General features: G+C 48.7%; 1 non-coding gene across 1 annotated transcript; it reads right to left on the reverse strand.

Annotated features, from left to right (window-relative positions):
* Nucleotides 1-4,313: 4,313 nt before the first annotated feature.
* Nucleotides 4,314-4,415, reverse strand: LOC112407133 (U6 spliceosomal RNA). The gene has a single exon (XR_003004683.1). It is a non-coding gene; the product is annotated as a U6 spliceosomal RNA (small nuclear RNA).
* Between the last annotated feature and the right edge of the window lie 3,536 nt (nucleotides 4,416-7,951).

Consider the following 7,951-nt stretch of genomic DNA (forward strand, 5'->3'; position numbering starts at 1 on the left):
GTTTTCTCCTATGTTTGCTGTCTTGAGTGTGGTGCTGGCTTCTCGGACACGTGCATATCAAGATAACACGTGTTTTCGTGGCTTCCACATTTCCCTGTGCCTTTCTGTAATTTCTCTCTGCTTCCCCCCACCTCCGGGCAACCATTGATGGCTTTCTATTACTAGATAGGTTAGTTTGCATATCCTAGAATTCTGTGTCAGTGAAATCGCACATGTGCTCGTTATTTTGCCTGGCTTCTTTCACTCAGCATGGTGATTTTCGGCTTTATCCACGTTGTGGCCTGTGTCACTAATTCATCCCCTCTTACGACTGGATAGGATTCCATCAGGTATGGACGCACCGCCGTTGATCCATTCACGCGTTGTTGGACACCTGGGTTGTTTCCATTTTGGGGGTTATTATGAATAGTGCTGCTGTAAATATTTTTGTGACCTTACCACTGGTTCTCAAACTTCATTGTGTACCAGCGCCCTGTGGAGGGCTTGTGAAAACACAGGTTGCCAGGCCCCATCCCCAGAATTTCTGAGTCAGTAAATCTGGGCGAGGCCCGCGACTCTGCATTTCCAGCAAGTTCCCAGCTGACACTGATGCTCCTGGTCTGAGGCCCACACATGCCTTAGAGGAAGTCTTTGTAGACTGATGGTTAGTTGTTCCAAATATTTCTCTCCTAGACTGTTCCTTATAACGTTGCTTATGGTCTTAACCACCAAGCTTCCCATTTCTGTATGCTTGGATGTGTCCGTCTTTCCTCTTGGCTTCCTTATTTATGTCAAGGGGCTGATACCAAGAATAACTCGGGATGCGTGGGTCGGCGTGCTGATGGACGCCAAACGCCAGCCGTGATACCCCCGCCGACTCTTGTGGGATCTGACTTGCGCCCTGTCTGCGGTTGCTGGGGGTCACCTTCTGAGGAAATGGTCCAGGCCCAGGTGGGGCGGGATTGGACGCAGGCCCTGCGCCAGGGGCTCCCCATGCCGCTGGGTCCACTGCAGTCTTAAGGCTGCTCACCCGCCTTTCCTCTCACAGGGGAGCAAGATCCATCCTTTCTCCATCCCATCCCCTCCGGTCTGAAACAGCCAGCCCCAAACCAGTCAACGTATTTTACTTTCAGTTTGCTTTTCCGGAGTCTAATCTGAATCGGCTGACCTAGAGCAGCCGGAAGTTATCAGTAGACGTTTACTGCCGTAGCCAGTGTATTTGTTACAATTGTTTTTTTATTTTGGAGGAGAGAATACTTTCATTGTAGAGAGTTGCTTTAAATTACTGAGAACTGTTACTTTTGCAGAATCGTCTTCCTGCATTTCATCGTGAGCCCCAGGCGTCCCACGTTGCTCCTCAGCCCGTTCCATAAACCGCCTCTGGTCGCAGTTTGCTACCGACCCCTGCTCAGGCGTTCCAGAATCTTTACTGTGGAGTGGGCTGGTGTGCAGGATTGCAGGCTTGTTAAGTAAACTGACCTCCTTGGGATGGTTAAATTTTTTAAAGTTTGCAGTGACTTGTAATCATTGGCTGATATCCTAGTGGTTGTTTCCTCTTCCTCTCTCTTCTCCTATTTTTTAATATGACAGCTTTATTGAGATATAACTTACATACCACGCAACTCACTCATTCAAAGTGTGTATAACTCAGTACTTTCCTGGTATTTTTACAGAGTTGTGCGGTTATCACCACTGTCTAATTCTATAGCATTTTCATCACCCTGAAAGAAACCCCTTACCCATTAAGCCATCACTTCCCAAATCCCCTCTCCACCCAGCCCCTGGCAACCAATGATCTGCTTTTTGTCCCTGTGGATTTGCCTATTCCGGACATCTTCTATAAATGGAATCACACAATATGTACCCTTTGCTGTCTAGCTTTCTTCCCTTAGCGTTAGGTCTCTGAGGCGTGTCCATGTTGTATTGTGTTTTATTCCAGTTTCTTGGTGAACGTTTTGTGGAATCTCTGGGTAATCAGGAGGGCTTGGGGCCTGGGGTGGGGAATCAGGTGGAAGAATGTTACGGGCTGGGTAAACCCGGGGCACGGGCTGCTCCTTTCAGATGACGTTGAAATGGAAAACGGTTCACAGAAGGAGCAATGTTTATAAGACCATTTTCAGTTCAGCTTCCAATTGGGCGTACACTGTATCTGCCTTCTCCTTCTCTTTAGTTCCATCTCTTCCACTGAAGTTCAACCTAGAAAACAGTTTGGGGCAATTAAAGCTGTGCCTGCTGACCCCTCTTTTGTGCTGCCTTTTGGATGGCATTTTATTTTTTAAATTTATTTTTGGCCGCATTGGGTCTTTGTTGCTATGTGCAGGCCTTCTCTAATTGTGGCGAGCGGGGGCTACTCTTCGTTGCGGTGCACCGACTTCTCATTGCGGTGGCTTCTCTTGTTGTGGAGCACGGGCTCTAGGCCCACGGGCTTCAGTAGTTGCAGCACACAGGCTCAGTAGTTGGCGGCACGCGGCCTCCAGGGCATGTGGGCTTCAGTAGTGGTGGCGCGTGGGCTCAGTAGTTGTGGCGTGTGGGCTCTAGAGCGCAGGCTCAGTAGTTGTGGCGCACAGGTTTAGCTGCCCCGCGGCATGTGGGATCTTCCCGGGCCAGGGCTCGAACCTGCATTGGCAGGCGGATTCTTAACCACTGAGCCACCAGGGAAGTCCCTGGATGGGATTTTAGAGGGTCCTTTCTTGGTGTGAGACATAGGAAGCCTGTAGTTCCCAAGAGGGTAGTGTGAAGTTGCTCTGGGGTCACGGGGTTCCAAGCAGCTAGAATTTGGCTGAGTTCTGGGGCCTCCCTGAAGCCACAACGCAGGCTTAGACTGAAACAGAGTTGTAGAGTTGTTTACTTTTCTGAATTTATAAGCCTTCTGCCTGTGTAGAGCCATAAATTACCGTTCCAGGGTCAGGTGGGAGAATATGGAGGCTGATTTTTCTCCAGCTCTCCATAGGCACGACTTTCTGGGGTGTCTGTGCCTTGAACAAAGAGCTTATTGGTAAGGCTGAAGGTCATGTGTGTTTTCTCCGTTGATCTTATAATTGCCTGTGTTAGTTTCCTGTCACTCTTGGGACAGATGACCCCAAACTTCCTGACTTGAACAACTCCACTCTGTTATCTTACAGTTCCAGAGGTTACAAGTCTGAGATGGGTCTCACCGTGTCAGTGGGCTGCCTTCTTTTCCAGAGGCTTTCTGGGGAAGCCAATCCTTGCCTCTTCCTGCTTCTAGAGGCCTCCTGCATTCCCTGGCTCGTGGCCCCTTCTTCCATCTTCAAAGCCAGCAGTGCAGCATCTCTCTGATCATTCCTCTTTGGTCAAGTGTCTCTCTGACCACAGCCTGGAGAGATTGCCCACTTTTTAGGGCTCACATGATTACATTTCCGCCCCCCCCCCCCATATCCAAGATAATCTCCCCTCCTCAGCATCCTTAACCTCATCGCATCTGCAGAGTCCTTTTTGCCATGCACGGTAACACTGTCACAGGGCTCAGGGATTAGGGCATGGGACTGTCTGGGGGCCATTATTCTCTGGCTCCATTGACAGTCTTCAAGGAGACTTATTTCCTTTGTTTCTGTCTCTTAATTTGTTCCTCTGAGCCCTGCAAGGTTTGTATATTTATTTAGTATTTGCTGTTTGTCTCTTGAATGATTCAGAAGTCATGGAGCTGTTTGGTCGGTGTGCCTGCGTTTCACTGAGGTGCAGCCACTGGCTGAGTCTTGATTTACCTCTGAGCACACCTGGTTCTTTTCTGTCTTGGAAGGACCTGGGATTTTTGGTGCTGATCGAACACATTTGTATGTCTAGAGCCTCTCCTTCCCAAGAACTCCATAGTTGGTGGGTGGCCCTGCCACTGTCAGTTTGAGGGTCTCTCGGGGACTCTGACAGAACTGTTCCCTGGAGTTAGTGTCTCAGAGTCTGAGTCAGCTGTGGGAAAGACCACCACGATGTGAGAAGAGTGGGACCTGGCCCCCAGGACTTCAAAGATACCATGTGTGCCTTTATGGGGACTGAACTGGTGGGTTTGTGGCTCCATACAAGAGTGGAGGAAGACAGGTGGGGGTAGGGACAGAGAAGTCATAATAATATCCACTTGTTAATCAGCATTTTGGTTCAGAAACATTTGGGGAGTGTATTAGTCAGCTTTCTGCTTTGCTGATGATGTGTAACAAACAGCACCCCCGCATACAAAGGCTTACAGAAACAAGCACTTATTTCTTTACAGAATTTTTTAAAATTGAGGTAACGGCTTATGACATGTAAGTTTCATGTGTACAGTACCGTATTTTGACATCTCTGTATGCTGGAGCGTGCTCACCGCCGAAAGTTTAGTTTCCATCAAAATTATGGAATGCTTCATGAATTTTTGTTACCCTTGTACAGGGGCCATGTTAATCTCTGTATCTTTCCAGTTTTAATATATGTGCTGCTGAAAGGAGCACCAAGCACTTATTTCTTGCTTACTGGTCAGTGGGTGGTGAGGTGTGGCTCTTCTGGGCTCAGCTGGGTGGAATCAGGGAGGCCTGGTCAGGCTCTGGGCTGGGTTTAGGACTGAGCTCCTGATCTCCTCCTTCTGAGGCCAGTAGCCTCTTGGGGCATGTACTTCTGCCCCTCCTATCTGGTATAAGAAGAAGCCAAGCTACCTCACGCAGTCACGTTTAAAACCTCTGCCTGTCCTTCCCACTAATGCTCGTTGACCAGAGCAAATGACGTGGCCAGATCCCACATCCATGGGCTGGGGAGGGCTGTTCTAGTCGGGAGGTCATGCAGAGTCACACAGCAAAGGGGGCAAAAGGCACGTGTGTTAAGAGGCAAGAGGGAAGAAGCGGGATTGTGATACCTTCTGCCCTGTTGGTGTGTGGGAAGGAAGATGACCCCAGTGGACATGACTGATGCACCCGGTTATATCCAGGAAAATAGCCCCGTAGGTGGATGTCGGAAGCGGCAGGTGCTTGTGAAATATGTAGCTTCCTTGGTTCCATCTTAGAACAGGGGTTCTCAGCTGGGCAGGTGGTGGGGGGGGCAATCATGTCCCCCCAGGGACATCTGGCAAGATCTGGAGACATTCTGTTGTAGTTAACTAGGGGAGAGGGTGCTCCTGGCATCTAGTGGGTAGAGGCCAGGGATGCTGCTCAGCATGGAACAGTGCACAGGACGGTCCCCCACAAGGAATTACCTGGCCTGGGTCCACATGTGCCCAGGCTGAAGAGCCCTGCACAAATGCAGTTTCCAGGTGACTGTCGTGCACTTTGAAGTTTGAGTACCACATCTTGCAGGACTGTCTCCACTGGGAAGGGCAATTGGCAGTCCTTTCCATATAAAGACATAAAGCCCTCCCGAGGAAAAAGGAGTTGTTTAATCTCTCACAGATGGCTGTGTGGAAGCAAGTTACAACCCAAGGGTCTTGGCTAGGTTTCTGTGATTTCTGTGACTTATTCTCATTGGCTTTGTACTGTATTAATTCTTTAAATTTTATTAATTTTTTTTTTTTTTGCTATTGTACAGCCTAATAAATGGACCATTTATTTGGTGTTGGAAAATCTGTGTTTTATTAGGAGATTTCCATTATGAGCTTAATACTCTTTTTTTCCAGGTGGCCTTTTGCCCACTGTTTCTCTTACGCATGTATTTTCTTTTTCCTTACCAGCAAGACTGCAAGTTCTTGATAGCAGAGATCGCGCCTTAGGTGTCCTTTCGGCCCTGCACCGTAGCAAGCGCGTGGTAATTATGGGTCAGTTGCTCATGGTGTCCTTTGCAGTGTGCGTTGTGCTGCATGGTTAAGGGTCGTTTATCACGTTTCCATGGACCAGCCTTTTGTATCTTGCTGTAAATTCTGTTTCCAGTCTTTGGGGGCTGATGCTTAGCGTGTTGACACTCGGTTGCTTTGTGGCCAAAAGAAAGTTTTTTTTTTTTTTTTTAAGAAGATGTTGGGGGTAGGAGTTTTAATTAATTAATTTATTTTTGGCTGTGTTGGGTCTTTGTTTCTGTGCGAGGGCTTTCTCTAGTTGTGGCAAGCGGGGGCCACTCTTCATCGGGGGGGCGGGCCTCTCACTATGGTGGCCTCTCTTGTTGTGGAGCACAGGCTCCAGACGCGCAGGCTCAGTAGTTGTGGCACACGGGCTTAGTTGCTCCGCGGCATGTGGGATCCTCCCAGACCAGGGCTCGAACCCGTGTCCCCTGCATTAGCAGGCAGATTCTCAACCACTGCGCCACCAGGGAAGCCCCAAAAGAAAGTTTTGACCTCATTAGAGGAGGGAGCTGTGTCATTGAGAGGCTGACAGCCTCCTTCCTCCTCCCACACGAGTGTTGTTTTATTTTGGTGATTGAAATGTATGAAAAAAAAATCAGGGTATTTGACTTGCTGGCGGGACAAGCAGAGGACGGTACTGTGAGTGAGTGAGCGAAAGAAAAAGCCTGTCTATTCCCACCCGCATCGTCGTGCACAGCAAGCAAATCGAGATTTTCTGCTAAAAAGCTGGCTGGGGAAGCACTTGCTCTAGAGGATGCTGTGTCACCTAGAATTGGCTATCATCAGATCAGCCAAGTATCACCTCTTGGGGCGACCAGCACGTTACGGAAGTAACTCTGTTGTGCGGAACTTTCTATTTCTCTCTTTCGTTCTCTCTTTTCTCCTTCGGTTGAGTGCTGTTTAGATGAAATGGTTCTCCTTGATTGTGTCTTTAGTACAGTAGTTGTGAGAGCAAGGCTTTTGTTCTTCCTGATTCCCTGTTGAGAAAAGACATCTCCTGGCTTGTGGGATGCAGGGGCGGGGAAGGGTCAGGACCCACAGAGACAGTTCCGTCCTTCAACTGTCCTTCTTTATTTTCATTTCATTTTTTAAAGATTGAGATATAATTGACATATAACGTATTAGCTGAAGGTGTGTAACATAATTATTTGATATATGTAAACATTGTGATGTGATCACCACAATAGGTTTAGTTAGCATCCATCATCACACATAGTTACTCATTTCTTTTTCTTGTGATGAGAACTTTTTTTTTAAAAAAAATATTTATTTATTTTTGGCCGCGTTGGGTCTTCGTTGCTGCGCGCGGGCTTTCTCTAGTTGCGGCGAGCGGGCTACTCTTCTTTGTTGCTGTGCGCGGGCTTTCTCTAGTTGCGGCGAGCGGGGGCTACTCTTTGTTGCGGTGCGTGGGCTTCTCATTGCGGTGGCTTCTCTCGTTGCGGAGCACGGGCTCTAGGCCACGCGGGCTTCAGTAGTTGTGGCACACGGCCTCAGTAGTTGTGGCACACGGGCTTAGTTGCTCCTCCCATGGGATGCATGTGGGATCTTCCCGGACCAGGGCTTGAACCCGTGTCCCCTGCACTGGCAGGCGGATTCTTAACCACTGCACCACCAGGGAAGTCCCGTGATGAGAACTTCTAAGATTTATTTTCTTAGCAACGTTCAGATATACTCTCCAGTATTGTTAACTACAGTCATGTATTACGTTGAATCCCCAGGACTTACTCACTCACTTACTAACTTCTTTATTTATGTATTTATTTATTTGGTTGCGCTGGATCTTAGTCGCACATGCGGGATCTTTCGTTGCGGCATGTGGGATCTAGTTCCCCGACCAGGGATGGAACTCGGGCCCCCTGCATTGGGAGTGCGGAGTCCTAGCCACTGGACCACCAGGGAGGTCCCGGGACTTAACTTATTTTATGGCTGGAAGTCTGCACCTTTGATGCTCTTCACCCACATCCCCTCTCCCGCCGCCTCTGGCCACCACCATCTGTTCTCTGTGCCTTTGGGGTGTCAGTTCTTCTCTACCACCTTGTTGGCTGCCCTGTCACCTCCTGGGCTGTGAGGGCACCAAGTTGGTGTGTCTGACAAAGCAGGTGACCTAGGAAGTCGCATGGAGTGAAAGAGGAGATGAAAATAGAAGTATGTGAACTGAATGAAAATTATGTGAACTACGAAATGAGAAAGGCCCTGAGCTGCCGCGTTTCCACACGCAGGTCTAGCAGT

The sequence above is a fragment of the Neophocaena asiaeorientalis genome, unplaced genomic scaffold (assembly GCF_003031525.2).
Source record: "Neophocaena asiaeorientalis asiaeorientalis breed wild unplaced genomic scaffold, Neophocaena_asiaeorientalis_V1.1 scaffold69, whole genome shotgun sequence".
Classification (NCBI taxonomy): domain Eukaryota; kingdom Metazoa; phylum Chordata; class Mammalia; order Artiodactyla; family Phocoenidae; genus Neophocaena; species Neophocaena asiaeorientalis.